This window comes from Alligator mississippiensis, chromosome 5, assembly GCF_030867095.1.
Source record: "Alligator mississippiensis isolate rAllMis1 chromosome 5, rAllMis1, whole genome shotgun sequence".
Lineage (NCBI taxonomy): Eukaryota > Metazoa > Chordata > Crocodylia > Alligatoridae > Alligator > Alligator mississippiensis.
The window spans coordinates 190,642,196-190,662,200 of record NC_081828.1 but is presented as its reverse complement, the minus strand read 5'-3'; the positions used below and the strand labels follow the sequence as shown (position 1 = coordinate 190,662,200).

Below are 20,005 nucleotides of genomic sequence, written 5' to 3'. Positions count from 1 at the left end.
TCTCATCTTATCCCTTCCCTTGGTGTCTACTTAGGGTGAAATCATCTGAATTTGAGACATAAATATTAACATTTATTTTGCTGGGGGTGGGGAAGGGGGCTAAGATGATGGGCATGTGGAAAGTTTTACTCATTTCAGGTGACAGCCCACTTCCCAAGGGGGACCCGGGCCCTCCCCCCATGTACTCGACCTCCTTTGATTTGAGATGTCTCTGAACTGAGGCTCAGTTGCAGACTCAAGACTCAGCTGGGTTGTGAGGGAGGAAGCAGTTATCTGGACACAAGAACTTAAAACAGAAAAATAGCAGTCGAGCAAGGAAAGGAGGTTGGTTTGATAGAGGTGACTGGACATTAAAGACCTGCTCACATTCCTATATCTGGCACAAATTGTCCACATAAGTTTGGACAAATCGTATTTCTTCATATTGGGGCAATAACGTACTGGCTTGAGAAAGTATTGCAGGCTTACCTGGGGTCTGGGTGGAGGGTGCTGTTGAAGTACAAAAAAGAAAACAAAATTAGTTGGATTTGTGCCTTTCTTCTGTTTAGCACATTTGTCATGAGTCCTTCTGGAGAATTAATTGTGATACAACTCAACAATACACTCTTTGTGGAGCTCAGATCTTGCACAAAATGCCTTACCAAAATGCCTTACCCTGAATAAAGGACCTGATTCAGAAAAAGGTCTGTATCTGGGCCCAGCACATGAAAGCACTTCACTTCTGCAGCAGAAATGTCTGAACCATTTGCTGTTCCCACTGAGGTGTGTTTGCACAGCTAAATGAAGGTGTAATGGTAGCCTGGTAGGCGTAGCCATGCAAGCTTAACAGCAGCACTGATGATATGTCAGGATGGATCTATAAATCCAGTAGGGGCCCTAAGGACATACTCTGGTTCTTAAGCCATGCTGAATCCCATTTTGTTGCATTTGACTGCTGCTGTTATCTGTTCTTGCCAGATTAAAACTCAGATGCATATAAACACCTGTGCTTAGAGTAGCACATTTTAAAACGCTTTTTAGAGCCATAAAATAAACTCATCCTGTTTCTCACCTTCACTGTGGGAGCACTGAGAGAACTTTAAACTAAGTCTCAATCTTTTAGGACATAGTGGCAGAGGGGTTAAGGCATTTTGCTGCTGATCCAAAGGTGTGAGTTCAGGCCTCACTCCAGACTCTTGCCAAAGGCTGTGACCAGTCAGCCCTGCTGTGGGTGGGTATTTGGTCATCAGGCTGGCCAGATGTAATGATAAATGCATCACTGCTTTGCAGACTGTTTCTTACAGGCACAGCATGCTGTCCCATTACCACAGCAGTCTAAAGAGCTGTGAGGGACTGGAATAGACCTTGCACCTGGATGGGTCCTTTACTGGCAGCATCCCTCTTCATCTCTGTTCAAAATTTGGTTACATTTGTAGCCCGGGTCCACCTGGGCTTCCTCCTCTCTCTATAGAGCTAGGACAAAACCAAATACTTAACTATGTACAATTTATTACAAGAATAAATACAGACACTTAATATAATATATAGAATATTTACAAGGCTTAACATATAATACTATATATAATATTCCACAATTCACATATAGTACCAAATATGAACCAAATAACTTACAACCTATACAACACAATTAACATAGGGATAGTAACTTAACCATAATATTTCCTTAAACCTTCACAAATAACAATACCAATATACACATTGAGACATTAAAACACATAAACCATATAAACCCCCTTAAAAAATACCCCTACTATATAGCCCTTAACACAACCTCAAAATAGGCAGTGCATTCAGCAGCTCGGGCCCTGGGATGTGGACACATCCCTCCCACAATGGAGGGTGGAGGCAGCAGACCCTCCTCACCTGTGTCAGCCTCCCCTGCAGGGCCCACTTCCCCAGTAATTCATACTTCCTCTCTGGACAAGGCAAGGCTCGTCCCCTGGTAGCCGATCCCGCAAGAGCCTCTCCCCAGTGGCATCTTCAGCTCTTCTCGATGGCCGGGGCCCTGCACTGGGCACCCAGGACTCTCTCTCTCACAGGAGCCAAGCTCTTGCAGGCTCTGACTCCCCAGTCTAAAACTGGGGGTTCTCCCCTTTCCCAGGTCCTGCTCTGGGCACCAGGGCTCTTTCAGTTAAAAGCGGAGCCACACTGCGGGGCTCCAGTCACTCGGCCTAGGCCCGAAGCTAACGTGAGCAGCCAGGAGCTGTTTCCAAGGCGGTTTGCCATGTCCCGACCTCAGCACCAGGTGAGGCCTGAGCAGCCGTGAGCTGCTCCCAGGGCCAGCTCTCTGTGTGCTGATCTGCACACCGACTGCCCTGCCACCTGCTGGGTTTGCACGCTCCCCTTTTATACTCTTCAGGGGCTCCACCCCTGAAGTTCTCCGGACCTGGCTGGTGCAGTTCCGATTCAGGTCCAGCTGCTCCTTGCCCCCTCCCTTCAGAAAAGGGTGGGGCATTGCTTCCCTTGTGCTGCCTCTGGATTGGTGGGCAGGCTCCACCAATCAAACGGCAGACCCTTGATCCTGGGATTCAACCCAAGCTCTGAGAAGGTAAGCCTGCTACACATTGTAATATACTGCTTGAACTGAATGTAATGCACTGTAATGTAAACATACAGGAGCCGGGGGAGCCGCCTGTTGACTGGATTTGGACTACAGCTCCCAGGAGTCTCCGAAGGGAACAATCTTGCAAAACTGTGCTGAGTACACATAGACTACAACTCCCAGACACTGGGGCAGGGAAATAAAAGGGAGAAGAAGCAGGAAGCAGCGGCAGAGCACAGGATGCTGCGGAAGTGGTAAACACATGGCCAGAGATCCCAGAGGAGTGATGGAGCTGGGAGTACAGACTATAGCAGCAGGACTTGGATGTGGAAGCATGTGCAGATGGCTATTGAGTGCTCTTGAGACTAGAGCCTGGTTTAAAGCACTGCTGGAGGTGTGAAAGGGGTTAAGGTTTTTTGAGTGAATGTCCCACGGTGGTAGTGCTCACTACCTGCTACCTGTTCTTGAGTGGATTCACCAGAGTGTTACTGCTTGTTACCTTTTGCCTCACTCCTAAGTGTGTGCACCTTCATATTAATGTTTATTTACCTGCACCTGTTCCTTTCTACTTAGTCCATTGGCTTATGACCCTAACCCCTAGCATTTTCTATATAAAAGTGGGTTCTTCCCTGTTTGGCTTCCTGTGCCAGTTTCTGGGGTTGTGGGGTTTGGTACAACATCAGGACTTCTCTAGGTCTGTTTAGTGAGGCCTGGCAGTGAGACCAATAAAACACAGCAGCATGCACTTCTCTTGTCAAGTAGAGATCTTGGAACTCATCAAGTTCTGACACTGGCAATGAAGGTAAGAATTGCTCCCAGAAATAGGATTAAGCAAGACATACTTGCCCTTAGTGGATAAGCATAATGTAACAAAGCCCACCAGGACTACTGGCATGAAGAAACATCCTTGTCAGAACAGTCAGAGATGCATTTTGGTTTGGGTTTTTTTAGGTTTTTTTTAACCTTGACTCTGTCCCTATAAATTATACTGAACTCGGGTCATATGCCAAGAACATCAAATCCTTGATGGTTCAAGCCCAGGCTCTAGTTCTTGACTAAAACTGCTAGGCCAACTTTTTAAGAGCACCAGGAGTTAAATCTGAAGTTTCAGTGTCAACTTTGGTTCTTATGACACAACCAGCCATAGCACTTTTATTGGATTGAACATATGTGCCCTTCCTGAAAGCCTTAGGTTAAAACAACATGAGCTCATTAATGAAGCGAAAGCCAACTGAGTCCCCCCACACACACACATTTTTTTCCAGTAGCATGAGAAGAAGTCATTTGATTCAGCCCAAAGTCCCCTTGTGCAAGGCCATGCAGCCTAAAGGGTGAGCAGTTGGGCTAGTTTCCTTTGTCATTCAGCAGTTAGGTTGAGGAAACTGGTCCTTTTTTAATTCTGTTCTTTCTTCTTGTCCCATATATGCTGTAATAGAATAAAAGGAAAATTGTGCACAATGGCGAAAGAATATGGAAGATAAGATAGAAAGGGAGGGAAGATGGTCTATGGGGATGATCTATGTCAGGGGCGAGCAAAATATGGCCCATGGGCCAGATTCTACATGCCAGGCCATTCTGTCTGGCCCGCGGGGCCCCTAAACATTTTGAAAATTAGTATTTATCTGCCCCATACTCACCCACACCCCATATATCCACACACACACACACACATGCTATCTCACCCCACATACACACACCCCCACACCTCCACAATACACAGGAGTCAGACTTTATTTTAAGCTATTGTGCAATCACCTCTATGTACACTACACAAACATATGTAAATCAGGACAAAAATATATTTTGAAACCAAATTAATGAATGCTGCAGATGTTTGCTTTTTAGAATGTAATTTGCTACTTTTCTGGTTCCGACATGGCAACCCCCCTTGCTGAAAGGAGTATTTCTGGGGGCAAGGGGAGGGACTTCTGGTGGCAAAGGTCAGAGGCTAGGGGGTGGGACTTCTGATCACAAGACAGCAATCAGGGGCAGGGCATCTGTCAAGGGCAGGGCTACCAATGCGGCCCTTGACAGCTTGCCAAAACTCATTAAGTGGCCCTCCACCCAAAATAATTGCCTGCCCCTGATCTATGTATACCTCACAGCCTGGCCAATGAAGCATATTTTCTGAGGTAATCCAGCCCTGGAAACTTCTGTGAATCTGTGTGTAGCCCGGGTGTACACGGGTTTGTACCTCCTTCTCTAATTGAGGGAATTATTAGCAGGGCAGTGTGCTGTGGAGGGACACAGCAGCCCAGTGGCCACCTCCATCCCCTATGGAGTCAGGTCCAGTCAATCAATTACTTAACTATATACAGATTTATTATCACAACAAAACCATTAAAGGGTAAGGACATATATACATATATATATAATCTATGTACAAGTTTACAAAACAATAAACCCTATTTTATATATATATATATATACACACACACACACACACACACACATACACATACAGATATACCGCACCCAGTTGCGGGGGGGAAGGCCTCCCCTGTGGGGACCCTCTCTCCAGGGTAACTTACTACTGCTCCACAGTCCTGCTCTGTCCCTGCCGGGTTTTCCTGCCACCTGACTCTGCTGCCACCGTCCTGGCTTAGGGTCACAGGCATCACGGTGTGCAGTGGATGGTTTGCCTTGTGCTAGGGGTTGGAGGCCTGGACAGCCTTGTGTAGCACTGAGGCTTGGTCTGCTCCCAGGCCCTCTGGGCTGCATTGTCTGCACTGAGCTGCTGCCCCATGTCAGCAGCTGTAGACCCAAGCCATCTCAAGCAGCTCCCAGGGTCTCTTACCCTCCATGCAGCACCTCCTGCACCGAGCTCCCAACCTCGTTCTGGGGGTTGAGGACCTGAGCCACCCCAGGGGCTCCAAAGATCCTGCTCCTTGCACCAGCCTGTGCACTGTGTCTCTGTCTGTACACCAGAGGTTCCAGACCCGAGCCGCCTCACGCAGCTCCCAGGGTCTAGACGCTATGCGTCATACTGTGCACCGAGAATCTAACCGCTGGAGCCGTCCCCCGCTCCCCGCACATAGAAGACTTCAGGGGCTCTTCCTGGGCTACTGCTTTGCCCTGCTGAGCAGCTCTCCTCAGCTCTTCTAAACCCCACTCTTCTCTCTTCTCAGTCCCCGAGGCATCTGTCCTTGTGCTGGGCATGCAGCTCCTTTTATATGCTCCAGGGCTCCACCCCTGAAGTCTTCTGGACCTGACAGTTTCCAGTCTTCAATCAGGTCTGGGAGAGCTCTTTTCCCCCTCCCCTCAGAAAAGGGGCGTGATGTTATTTCTCTTGCTGCCTCCTGATTGGTGGATGGGCTCCACCAATCAAAACAGCAGGATCTCAAGCCTGGGATTCAACCCAAGCTCTGAAAGGTAAGCCTGCTACATGTGAAATTGTGAATTACCCATCAGGTGTTAAATTAACACTCTCGTGGAACGCAGAATGGTTCCTTCTTCCTCCCCCTTCCCTCTCTTCTTGTCCCATATGTGGTATAATAGAATAAAAGGAAAATTGTGCACAAAGGGAAAGAATATGAAAGATAAGACAGAAAGGGAGGGAAGATAGACTACGGGGATGATCTATGTCAGTGGCGTGAGGCACTAACAGACACCTACTGGGTTCGGCTCTTTAGTTTTAATTTCTTACATTACACAAAGTAAGATACAAAGTTACTGCTAAACATTTAACTGTCCACTCTTTTTTTTCCATTGGCACTAAGGGTTTTGGAAACATGTTATATTGCTACCATGGCACCTTTTCTTTCTTTTCTAGGACTGTGATATAAATTGTATCAATTATATTAATATTCTTCTATTAACTCATCTCATCTCACAAGGTTGTAATTGCCAATGTATAACAACAGATCGCCAATGTATAACAACAGTTCTGGACCTTCTTCTTTATGAAGTGTTACGTGTTAGTGGACAGCAGAAACCAGGTAGGAGATCTGGGTTCTACCACTAGCAGATGATCACATCTTGGGTATATCCATCTCTCTCTGCTTCCATTTTTCTCAACTGCAAAGGGAGGTCTAAAATGCATAGCCCCTTTAGGAAAGTGCTTTGCAATATTTGAATGAAAAGACTTACACATACAGTGCAAAGCAGCAGTAATTATACTCCTGCTTGCTTCACATGCTGTGAATACACCCTATCCAAAGTACACTCTAATATTGTAATACTTAGTTATTCATCTTCTATTGCACAACAACTTCACCTTTCTTTCATTTTGTATGTTGTTTGGATATATCAGATGATTGTGTTATGTGAATATTCTAGGTTAGTGTTTCAAGCTGCTGCTTATTACTGAAGTCTCTGAGGACTTTCCATCTAAATTGCCAGCAATAGCAAACTCTATTACAAGCTTCACAAAACTTACAGCCTTTCTCTGTTCTCAGTGTCAAAATTGTGCCTGTGCTAGGTCTTCTGCTGAGTGGTCTTTTTCTGGGGAGGGGGTGGTCAGGACTGGTGGAGGGCTGGGAAATAAAGGAAATATGGATGTTTGCACTAGGAGTAGCACTTCTGGGGGAAAGGCTCTCTCAAAAGGAAGTTTTCAATATTTCCCAAAGATAAACAGACTTTGGCTTATATAGACATTTCAACTAGAAGTTTGAGGGGTTAGATCAGGTTAAAATGATCCCAGGAACATCAGAGGAGGGGGGTGGGAGGACTAGCAGGGTCTGCAGGGTGCGTGGCAGGGGCCGGGAGGGTTTGGCAGGATTGGGGAGGGCTAGTTGGGTCTGCAGGGGCAGAGGTTCAGTGGGGGTTGGCAGGATGAGAGAGGCTCTCTGATTCTGCCAAACACCCCCGCCTCCCCCACAGAACCAGTCCTAATTCTGGAAACCACTCCCAGACCCCATTTTACTGGCATTTACTTCAGTTGGGCTCCTGGGACTGGTGAATCAGGGTGGGGAAAGAGGTGAGTGGATCAAAAGGGTTGGCAGCTTCATGGGGGGGAGGGGGATGGTGGGATCAGGGGGAACTGGCAGCACCACAGGGAAGGGTTTGGTGGGATCAGGTGGCTCTCTCCCCCCAAGGACCAGGGGCTATTTTTAGTCCCCTGACCATCCCGACCCCCAGACAAACAACCCCCCCCAGCAAAATGACCCCCCCCACCCTCCACCCCAACTTACTTCCATTGGCTCCCATCAGCTAATGCCAGTGAAACTACCACCAGGAGTGGCTTGCAAGACGGGGGCTTGGCAGGCTAGGGGTGGGGGCAAGCTGGTCCAAGGGGGTGGGGAGTTGTCCCTCTGGGGGTGAGGGGAGGGCCTGAGGAGCTAAAAATAATATGGTGCTGGTGGGGTAGGAAAAGTTCAGCTCCAGGGCTGGGGCTGCACTGGGAATGTCTACAGAGGTTCAGTTAGCTAGACTGTGTTCAGGTAGACCAAACTTAATGCACCTCTCCAAGGTTAATCTTAATCTTAATAGCTGATCCAGTCTTAAATTAGATTGGGTCAGCTATTGTTTGACCAATCTAACCTTCCTGGAATGTCTGTACAGTTCGCACTTAGATTGACCTAACTAGGGATTTAAGTGCAAGGTATGCACGTGGATGAACTAGTTTAGATCAGATGGCCATTTTTAACACCATCTAACCTCCCTATAACCTCCCCAGATGTTACTATCTCCCCCTTTGAGTTCACCCTGCCTCCTTTCGAGGATCAATCTATAACCAGATCCCCACAGCAGAGACTTTGTCCCCAATCTTCCTGTGTTTCATCTCAGATTTGGGGAACTCCAGTGTCTCACCAGAGTACAGCCCTTGTGGTAATTCATAGATCAAAATTCAATCTTTCAGCTAGCTGGGGCTCTTGCCTTCTTACCCAATTTAAAGGGTACACAAGTGGTCCTACCAGATCTGTACTGAAGATGCTGGTATTTTCGCTATCTCACCAGAGATAATCTAATCCAAATAGTTGTCCCCTCTCAAAAGCCATTTTAGTGTCTTCTTTGCTCAAACCCTCCCCTGTACACAACTGGTCCCCTCCCCACCCCTTGCAAATCTTCACTATTCATATACTCTGCACTGGAAGGATGTCAGAAAAGATCACTTCTGTTGACCTGTTCTTCAGCCTTATCCCCAAGTCCATGAATTCATCCTTGGATTTAACAAATCTCCTTTCGCTCATGTCATTTTTCCCATGTGGGTTTCCAGATGGAAGAATGCACCAGCTAAGTCCAGTGGAAAGAAAATGGGTATAGAGCCACACAAGCAGGAGGAACAGAGTGAAAACATGCCAAGGTGGAGAGGAGCCTGACCAATTACCCAGAAAGAACATGAAAATGAACCATCAGATTGAAAAACAGCAAATGAACCTGAATGGTGACTTCATAGTAAGGAAGCTGGCCCAAGTATCCAGTTAAAGAGAACAAGGCACTATGTGCCAGGAAAAAAGGATGCAATAATAAAGGCAAAGAACATCCTGAAAAACCTAGCATATCCAAACATTCACATGAGAAAAGTCCTCTCCTCACTACTCTACCTGCAGCCTTGGCTTCTGGTGCCCAGACAAATGTAAAAAAAGTTTAGGAGGAGGGAAGCAGATGAGCTCAAAGGATCACAAAAGCAAATAAATGTTTCTCCACAATATTCTCTAGCAGAGTCTGGATCAGGACAGTTGACTTCTGTTTCAGTCTTCTCTCCTCACACCTTTATGAAGTCACTTTAACTGACATAATGCCTGATACATAAGACTGAAGACCATAGGCTATACACTTAGCTGGTGAAAACTGGCATAGCTCCAGTGAAGGTAATGCAGATATATCAGGTTGTAGTTGGGGCCCAAATGAATAATTCAGTATTAAGAAAAGCAGCTCATGTTTGATGCTAAATGAGGGCTGCACTGTGTTCACCCCTCATGCTGACCAGCTTCTCACAAGCTTCACGGGTTTTGGTTTGCCTTATGGGACACTACCGCTAGGGAGACCTGTCTGTTGTCTTTCTCCAGCACCACTGACCCTACAGGGGCTCTGAAGGCTGCAGGCTTGCTTGAGTTATTGAGGAGAATATTGGTTCAAACAAGTAGTGTGGAAGGCCTTGGTTCTGCAATGAGGTATGCAGGGACACAGCCTAGTGCCATGTGAAATCCTGAGGCAGCCTGCCTTACATACCTCTCCTTGCAGGACTGGGCTCTCACCCACCTCCCTGCTCTGCATTAACATGTGGCAGTTCTAGTGTAAGTTGTCACATTTCTAAAGTCTGACAAACTTAGCCCTTCCCAGCAGCTGTATGACGGCCCACAACAGGCACCATTAGAACAGATCATTTTCTGCTAAGGAAATGGGTCTTTTTTTCCCTCATTCCAACTCTGGGATTTTTCACCATGCACAGGAAACAAGTCTCACTGTGCTCTACTCCATCATTTACAGTGCCACGGGAACATTTGGATGGAGAAAGTGTTACTGTGGCTTCTTGCAATGGTCGTATTTTCCCTCCTGATTAAAATGACGTAATTAAAAAAGCACACACGATTTGGCATTTTCATAAAGCATGCTCCCGTTCCTCCCGCTGGCATGGCCAGCTGGACTGGGCCTGGACACTGTGCCTGTGTCAGAGATTTATTTCATTTGTGTTGAAAGAAAGGGGCTGTTGGGAATCTGGAAACAAACTCTGTCAGGGTCCCACCTTAATCCTTAAAGCTACACAGCTGCTTTTGAGTTTCTTAGCACAGATATCTTTAAAAAGGCACGGTATGTAATGATTTCCCATCAACAAGCAGCAGGGATTGGCAGATAATCTCTTTGTAGATAGTTTTCATTTCTGTAGCACATTTCTTCCAAAGGATCCCTTAAGCCCAGTACAAATGTCAGCCAAAACGGTCATTAATGCTGGATATATGTTATTAAAGGGGCAGTTCCCTCACAGTTCAGTGTGGGTGACTTCCCTATTCAGGAATGCACAAGCTAGCACTGAGTCAAGTGAAGACAATGGTAAACATAGTCATTGATTTTCTATAAAACATAAAATATAGCTAATTCTACCAGGATACCCCACTGTCATTATCATAGTATTAAATGTTGGATCTCACCTTAGAAGAACTATAAAGTTGATTTGGCAATCACAGAAACTCCTCCACAATTTCTCAGCTCTTCAAATTCTAATAAATAAGGCTGGGGTTTTCAAAGAAGCCCAACAGAGTTAAGCATTCACGTTCCATTGACATTCAATTATTACTTGAATTACTATAGTGCCAAGAAGCCCTAGTCATGACCCAGCATCCAGTTGAGCTAGGCTCTGTACCAACCAGGGCAATAGAAGGTCCTCGCTCTGAGTTTGCAATTCAGCAAAATTTCCATGTCATTTGCATTTAAAAGATCTGAGGCTCTTAAAAAATTCCACTCTAAAACCATAGTTATCTCAACATCCTGTTTCTCTTGATATTAGCACATTGTGCCCAAAGTGTTCAGGTACGGAAACTCTAAGAGCCGAGCAGATCTGAGCTAATTAGAAACTCCTTTCCAATCCTGCCCTCTGCTAAGCAGTAAATTTGACATGGAACATTGGCACAAAGAACTGCATTCTTGTGGAAGCAATTTGATAATTCTGGTTTTCCCTCCTATGTCCAAAATGAATAAGAAGCAGAAGTAAGCCAGATATCACACATAAGCTCCAGAGGGCCTTCATTAATATGGAGTAGTCCCCTGCTCCTGGCTTCACCTTAAGAACATGAAACAATCGCTGAGGCCTGTGGACAGGTCCATATCAAAAGTTAAAGCCAACCAGTGCTGCAAACGTTGGAAATGTACATCATTTTTGGTGGAGATGACAAAAAGGAAGCAGCAGGGCCTTGTATAGTTTCCCTCACATCCTCACCACTAACAGAATAAAAAAAAAACCTTGACATGAATCCTCAGGAGAAAGCCAAATAGGTGTGATGCTCTTGTTAAATCTGAAAGGCTATCCAGTGACTAGGAAAAGTGACAGACTCTGAGGAGAGCTTCTCAGCAAACCTCTACAGAGAAGATTCTGTAGCCGTATGGCGAATGTTTGGAGCTCAGTCCAAAAAAGCCTCCTTTCAACCTCGTCCGTAGTTTTACTAGATATATGCTGTATGTCTGCAGTACATTTTAAAAAGTTATGTCCACAGTGGGTCCTGCCATGCTGAAGGCAATGCAAGAATGGCTGTATTAATAAGGCCTTCCTCCTCCTGTGAATCTTTATGGTTGATTCTTAATGTGCAAACGCAGAAGCAGTGGCTTTTATTTTCTGGTGGCCTCAGGCAAAGGCTCAGTTCTGGACCCTCCCCACCACTTAGCACGCTAGAATAGAACCACAGTGCACCTCCCTGGTGCATTTACCCATCTTGCATTGCCCCTAAGGCCTTGCATGGCCTTGTAACTGTAGCCTTCTCCCTTTCTCTTCCCTATCCTGTCTGTTGATCTCACTGTGTCAGGTCTTATAATAGGCTACACTCTTCTAGCCAGGGCTGAGCCTCCATCTGGGGAAGGCCTAACACTCCTTTTGGTGCTTAGAAGTAATCTCTTATCATTCTCAATGAAAAGTTATCAGGACAATTTCCATTGCATCTGTCCAAAGCCAAAGGAACAACATGGGTCTGATTACCTGTGCAAATTTAAGACAAGGAAGACTAGTTATTCATTGTAAAGCTGCTATGGCATAGCAACCTGCTTGAACTATGAATTGGGATGGTGAGATCCAACAGGGTGATACATGGGAAATGGCTTTTGAGATTTTGCAAATGAATCCAATTTACAGAGAAGATGTGTTGAAAAACAGAACAGTTTATAACCATGGATGGCAATCCAAGGAGATTTGGAAAGTCAAACAAACAGGAGCTGAGGCTTGGCTCTAGCACTGGAATAATAATCAATCTTTGCCTTTAACAACTGTCTCACAGCAAACAATACTAGTTGTGCTGCCAAGCATGGCTAGTCAGTATATTTAGTTTCCACTTAGCTATACAGTGGAATTAACAAGCTTGGCTAAAGTTTCACCTGTTCTGGGAACAATTGCTGATATCCTATAGAAATGGTATCTCCGCCTTTAAAATATACAGTAGTTAAATAACCACTCTACTGTGAGGAACAAATGCAGGCACATCAGCCCAAGAGGCAGTTCTCACAACATCTGTGCCCAGCTCCTCTAGAGAGACTCTGCCCTCGCTTACCCAAACTGTGCACATCCCTAAGACGGTTCTCAGTGGCGGCAGATGACAAAACAAGAAGCAATGGTCTCAGGTTGCAGCAAGGGAATTTTAGGATAAATATTAGGAAAAACTTGGTCATGAGGAAGATAGTAAAGCAGTGGAACAGGCTACCTAGAGAGGCTGGAATCTCTATCCTTAGAGGTTTTTAAGATGCGGGTAGACAAGGCCTTGGTTGTGATGGTCTACTTGGGGATAGTTCTGCTTTGAGCAGGCAGTTGGACTGGATGACCTTCTGAAGTCCCTAACCCTAACCCTAATTTTCTATGCTTGTATGATTTCTATAAGCACATGGAAAAGAGCAGAAGCATGCAGCTGCATTTGGCAACACTGGGATTGTAGGATAAAATCATCTGGACAGAAAAACAAAGGGACAATTTATGTCAGAAAATGAGAAACGGTAATAAGTGGACAAAGAAGACTGACAGCTGGGGTGCAGGCCCCTGGGTGTCCCCCAGTGTAAACATGAAGAAAGAAGCTTGAAAAGTGCACCTTCACCTTTCTCAAAGCTCCTGGGGTCCCCACAGAGCAGCTCTGCTCCACCAGCTTGAAGCAGCATTGCTGGGAGTCATTCATTCGACCTCTGGTTCCACTCCTGACAGTCAAGCTAAATCTGTAATAAGAAAACAACCAAAATAAATTTGTGGTTCCTTTGGCATCAATCAGCCCAACTTTAATCACAGACATCTAAACGTGCTGCCCAGGAAAGGTTAAAGAGTTACTTTACAGCATGGCTTTGGCAAAGGTGTTTTACAGTTATTTTAAGGCCCTGCAAAGTGAGCTACAAATTCAAATATGAGTAAGAAAAAAGTGCTGGCTTGCAAATGAAGTCAATGCAAGGATAGTTCTGTTTCTGCTGGGTGTTTGCTTTGAGTAGAGCTCTGGTGAGAGCTGTTTTGAAAAAAATAGCTTTAGTTTGCTAGGCAAACAGAAAGAAGGAGCTAATGGATATGAATATTCACATGCATGAGTCTACAAGAGATGAAGCTGATCAGCCCCTCCCTGAAGTTGAGAATTGGGCTTAAAAAGCTTTACTGAAATGGATATAAGGCACCCACTTTCTGTACGCAATTATCTTTCCTAACATCACCTGGACAGCACAGCTGAGGGTCTCCCCTGGCCAGACTATCAATTTAACATCACAGAGCAGTTTTGCAATGTGTATTCTGAACTTTGAGCTCAGGGCTTCAGTAATGAAAAGCAACTGTACTGAGCCACTGTGCCACAAAGTCGCTGCCCCATCGATTACTAATACCATTGCATTAATTTGTCCAAGTACAAAATCCTGGACTCGTGGGGTTAACAATAACATGTCAGAATAACCACAAGCCTTAAACTGCACACTGCAGCCAAATGCAAAAAACTGCCAAATGCGGCATTCCAATAAAATGCAAGTCTCACAATCTGTAGCTGTAATAAAATAGCTGTTAACAATTCTGAAGCTCTTTTTGTAAAAGCTTTGAGGTCAGCTGGAAGTCAAGCTTCAGTGGAAGCGAAAAGGCCTGATCCAGGTTGGCTCCTCTTTTTCTGATTCACCAGTGTTTTTGGAGGCAGAATGTCTGACTTAAGATTCCTTCTTCCTGTTTCCATTTTTAAAATAGTGAGAACAGGAGTGGCACTTGTGAGTAGACAAGGGAAGAGAATTGTTGTTCCGTGTCTAAGGGGCTTGGTAGCCAGAGGTTTTGACACTTCTAAATTACCAGTTCAAATTTGGCCTAGATCAGCAAAGATCAAAAGTAAATACTATTAGACAGTCTATATGCAATGAGCTGATGGCTTCACGTTACTACTTGGAGGATAAGTATTGGCATATCAACTAGGGATGAATGTCTAGGCAAGTTAACTGTGCCTCAGTTTTTCTATTTGTAAAATAAGGGTAAGAACACAATTACATTTCTAAAGTGTTTTGAAATCCTTGAATGAAAAAAGCTATGCAAGTGCAAACAAAAAATTATTTAGGATAAAACCAGGAAGGAACTATATTACATATAAACTAACTTAAAAGGACTTCTTTAGAGCAATGTCATTACAAAGACAAATGGCCAGGTTGTGTCTTCCACAGGCCTTACAGGTATCCTGTACAGCCTGTCTATCAGATTTTGTCACCACAGATTGAGGTAACACTGTGCTGAGATTCATATGGGAAAATGCGTAAGGGATAAGCACTGGCACAGAGAAAGTGAGCGAGTAAAGGGCAAAAAGGAGACATAAAGGGAAATCAAGATTTGGGCCCACATCCTATGTTACCTCAAGGGTACCTAACATCCCCTCTACATGTTATATATATTATAATTACCTGGTACTTGTACAATTAATTTAGACTAGCTACACATGCAAAAGAAGTATCACGCCTTAAAAAGATCCAGGCAGCTATAAAGTTAGAGCTGGAAAATGTGTAATAACTTTTTAGTCAGCTGACAGGGCTTAGGCATAGTCAGCTGCTAGGGCTCCCAGACTAGGGGTGTGCGAAATGGGCCCTATTGGATTTGGCCCGAATCAGGGAAAGTGATTCTATTAGTTGATTCGAATCACTGTCCCCAATTTGATTCAGCTGAATCTGAAGATTCAATGCTGATTCAGAGAATCAGCGATTCGGACATAAACACAGCTTTAAATGTTTTTTTCTACATACCTCGAGGTACCAGGCATGGCTTGTGAATGCTGCGATGCTGGAGCAGATGGAGCGTCCCACTGGAGCACGGGGAGCCCCCCCCGTGTGCTCAGTGGTGAACCTGGAAGTGGACTGGGACTACTTCCAGTCCACTAGTAAGGTCTGCCAGGGAGCACGCAGAGCCCCTGTGCCTCTCTGGCTTGGCGATCGGCCATGGGGGTACCCTGGGTGCCCCCCCAGACCCAGAAGGAACTGGTCGCCAACCCGGGGTGGGGAGGTTGGGGAGCCCCCTGTGCACTCTCTGGCAGACCCGGAAGTGCTTCCGGTCTACTTTCTGCTGAGCACGCTGGGTAGCTCCCTGCGCTCCAGTGAGACGCTCCATCCACCCTAGCATTGCAGAATTCACGAGCTGCCTGCTACCTAGAGATATATAGAAAAAACATTTAAAGCTGCGTCTATGTCCAAATTGCTGAATCTCTCCAAATCAATTCAGAGGGTTCTGATTCAATTCAGAGAGATTAAAGGGTCCTTTGATTTGATTCAGATTTGGAGATTCAGCCACCGAATCGAGCCAAATCTCCACCGAATTGAATCAGGTACTGAAGCTTCATACAGCCCTATCTCAGACATAGGGGCACACCATGCACTGCCGCAGTTGGGAGTCCCATAGCTGACAGGACTCCCAGCCATAGCACCATCCCACTGTGGGGATGTTAGGATGCTGCTGCAGCTGGGAGTCTCATCAGCTGCAAGACTCACAACCATGGGAGCTTGCTACTAGATGTCAATACAGGGGGAGCCCAAGATGGCAATCCTGGGATCCCCTGCACTGGTAATAAGACGTGATAGGATCTGATGCTGGATCCCACAATCATGCCATCTGCCATGCAAGTGTGGCATGGCAGGAGGCATGACTGTGTGGATCCAGCATCAGATCCTATTGCGCCTTTACCTGAACATCTAGAGGGGCCCTCGTCATACTTAAGTGTTTATGAGTGATCTTATTTCACCCTGCTTGAGTCCTAAATAAAAAGTGTTAATGCAAGTTGAGGACAGACTCTCCTCTTCCTATCTACTTTTTGCAAGAAGCAAGGATTTCTTAGGGTGATATCTTTTATTGGACCAACTGAATAGGTGGAATAAAGTTGCTGAATGCAAGACATTTTTCTTCAGGTCTGAGCAACGACAGCCAACACAGCATTAGAAGCTTGTCTATCTCTATCCCAACTATGCAGTTGATCCAAGAAAAGATATTACCCTGAGAAATCCTTGGCTCTTGCATAGTTCCTGCATAATTGCATAAGACCATCACAGCTACAGCATCACTTCAACACTCTCTGATTCTTTTTACTTAGACTAAAGGCTGAGATAAAGACATATTACAAAAAGTTACATGATAATGGTTAGTAACATGGGATTTGAGCCTGAGGGCCTTGTCATATGTTGCATTTTGAGCTGCTCAAATGTTGATCGGTGTTAGTGCTAGTCTGGGTTTGGAGGAGTCATACTGTAAAGCTAAAATTTTTCTCTCGCTGGCCCCTACCTACACAGTTGTGACTTGCCACTAAAGGGCTGGTGAGCACGGGCAGGACTAGGAGCCACTCCAGGGTTGGTGAGTGGTCACTGCTTCTATCCCTGCTCTAGTTGAGGACATGTGAGAGATCAGTTGTGCGGGGGTGGGACTTGAAGCTGGAAGGTAGAGTTAATGGGGGTGGATAATGAAATGGGAGGTGGAAAGGAAATGAGGGTGGGGGAAGGATGGTGAAATGAAGCAAGTCAGCTGCTGAGGGAGAAAATAAAAAGTGAAAAAAGAAATGAATTTTAAAAAGAGAGAGGAAGTAAATTAAAGAACGTCCATGTTTTAATAAATTGGGATTTGGGATTAAGGTGTGGGGTTGCTGGTCGTGCTTCCTGGGATAGTTGGGAGGTGGCAGTGGTGAGGAAAGGCACTTTTGGGGGAGCTACTGTCCCTGCCCCAGGAAGGAAGCCCCAGCTCATGGGGACATGATCTTGTCCCCTACCTTGTTCTCTGCCCCGCCTCCAGACTCTATTCCTGGACCCATCCATGCCCTGCAACCTGGGTAAGCTGGCATGTGCCCTCTCGGCTGTTTTCTTGGGGTTACACACTGGGGAGCGGGAAGGTCACATCCCTGGGGGTGGGAGGGGGAGTTGGCTTGGTGCCATAACTGCTCCCTGAGCAGTAGAGTTCAGGATGTAGAAAGTTTGTTCACATAGGAGGTCGAGGGAGAGGACACTGAATCCCGGGATGCTGAAGGACTACAACCTGGGCAGCTCATTTGTAGGGAGTGACCACACATTAATGGAACACGAGCTGAGTAACATGGATCAGAGATAAACCTGCCCCAGAGTGGTTTAACTTAAAGCCTCCTAAAATGTGCTTAAAACCAGTTTCAGGGGTTAATGTATGGACAATTCAGGGGTTAAGAGTTCCAGGAGCCACCTAAAATTAATTTGTAACAAGGCCCTGAGTCATCTCTATTTCAGCATCTGGAAAAAAGCAGCAAACTTTGTAAGTATATTTATCTATTTAAGCACAAAACTGTGGAGGAGCAGTGGTCAGTGCTTATAACAACAGCCTTTGTAGCATAAACATGCATGTCCTCAGCCATTTCTCACAGCACACAAATTATTCTCAAATGTATCAGGTATTCCAAAGAGAAGGTGTCTGAACACAGGATCAAGCAGTATCACCAATCTAACTGAAGAAACCGTGATGCATTCTCCATACACTAAGGTACAACTGGGGCTAGAACTGGGCTTGCATTTATTAACAGCAGCAACCAAAAAACCTATAAAAAAGAGTCTTCTTGCCCTGATAGTAAATTGTTACATTATTAGTTTTTACTGTATTTTACATCTAAGAAGCTGCAAAAGTCTATTTCTTTCAGAAGGAAAAAGGGAATGAAAAAAGGACACAGACCTGCTGCAATTTTCTCCAATGATTTAAAATCAGGAATCTGTTCCAGTACAATCCAGCAGTCTCCAAACCATGTGCCTTCCTAAAAGATTACTTTACTGCTCAGTCTTATTTTACAGTAATTGAAGCTACTACTATCCAGGGGTGGATCTTCTCAGTGCACTGAGCAGGAAATTTTAGTTTCAGGATGATATGCAGAAGGAGAGCAAAGGAAGTCGGAACATTCTTCTTTCCAGAGTCATTTTAAATGCATTTATGTAGAAAGAAGCCCAGAGCAAGCAACCAGCATGACTGCACCCTATCACATACACATTGTGCTTATGTAACATTTTAAAGTCTGAATCTCAAAACAGCCCTCGTAAAAAAAGGAAATTAGATAACAATTATCTGGTTTTGTACGCTGCACTGAATTTTATGTTGTTCAACCTTTTAGAGAGAAAAAAAATTTTAGTACCCAGTCCTGTAGTTCTTAGTGGATCTTTACATCAACAAAACTCTGAGTTCATTGAGCTACAGGACTGTAGTTGGACAGTTGTTAAAATAACAATGTAAAAGGATTTTCAAAGGTAGTTAATGGGATCTTCATCTAATGGAGAATCACAACAGTTCTCATAAATTATATGAAGGATGTAAAATACATCTAGGCAGCCAGGGTAGTGCTTTGTTTCCAACACCATCCAGCTGTTGTATCTTGTCCAGGGCTGCCAGCTGTCCATACATTTACAGACAGACCATAAAAAGGGCTAAAAACACCTGCCCATAAAATCTGTAAAAAAAAAAAAAAACAAGTTGTCCAAAGACCAAGAAGCCCTGAGCTTGATTGAAGCTCCATTGTTGGAATGAGACTGGAGGCAAGCATTGATAGGCAGACAAAGCAGAGCAGCACCTCCTGGTGTCTGACTGGCAATGTAGCACCCTGCAAGGAACATTCTCTTAGGGCTTTGTAGCTCTCAGAAGCTTCCATAGCCTCCTGCTTCCCGCTCTCCCCTCCCCCCACCCAGACATGTGCTGCCACTGTGTCTGTCTATGATACTGTAATGCAGGAGTTTTCAACCTTTTTGGGTCAGTGTACCCCCGGTGGCCAGTCGAGAAGGCAGGAGTCCCACAGTGGCCAGACAAGCTGAGGGGGGTGTCCCCCCCACAGCTGATCAGTGACCATGCCGGCGGCGGTGCCCACTGCTGTGTACCGCCTGAGGCTATCCCAAGTACCCCATGGGTACGCATACCCCCAGTTGAAAACCCTTGCTGTAAAGGATGCTCCTCTCAAAGGAAGGCAGGGACTGGTAGTCTGAGGCACTGGGTAAGACAGAGAGCAAGTGGTGCAGCCAGGACAGGGCTGTGGGGCTGGGAGGAGGGGAAGAGGCATTGGAGGAAGTGGAACTAGTAGGGCAAGGCTGAAGGGTGAAATGAAGAAGGAAGCACAGTGTGGGATCCCGTCAGAAGTGTCAGGGTTTGGGGGTAAGTAGGGAACCCCAGAGGTGGGGGAAGCATGGTGTAAAACCATTGCTGCAGTCAATTAAGACTCTGTTAAAAGTTGGTGTTAAACCACTACATTTGAATCCAGACCTTGTTAGGGCCTAGCAGAAGGGTTAGATTTATATTAAGTAAACTGTATCAGTAAAAAAGTTTGAATATCAGTAAAAAAAGTGTGCAGATTATCAGTAAAGTTTTTTCTTGAGTTGACAACCCTAATCTTGTCATAACCTAGATTGTAAACTCTTTTGGGTAGGAACTGTCTAGAAAGTGCA

The 20,005-nt window shown here is 45.3% G+C and overlaps 2 long non-coding RNA genes across 2 annotated transcripts; both read right to left on the bottom strand.

Moving 5' to 3' along the window:
• Window positions 1-466: 466 nt before the first annotated feature.
• Window positions 467-18,480, bottom strand: LOC109285866 (uncharacterized). Its single transcript, XR_002093769.2, has 3 exons — window positions 18,261-18,480; window positions 13,207-13,321; window positions 467-489 (listed from the first exon to the last, which is right to left on the bottom strand). It is a non-coding gene; the product is annotated as an uncharacterized LOC109285866 (long non-coding RNA).
• Window positions 1,469-7,520, bottom strand: LOC132250945 (uncharacterized). The gene is made up of 2 exons (XR_009462691.1): window positions 5,340-7,520; window positions 1,469-3,968 (listed from the first exon to the last, which is right to left on the bottom strand). It is a non-coding gene; the product is annotated as an uncharacterized LOC132250945 (long non-coding RNA).
• Window positions 18,481-20,005: the final 1,525 nt, after the last annotated feature.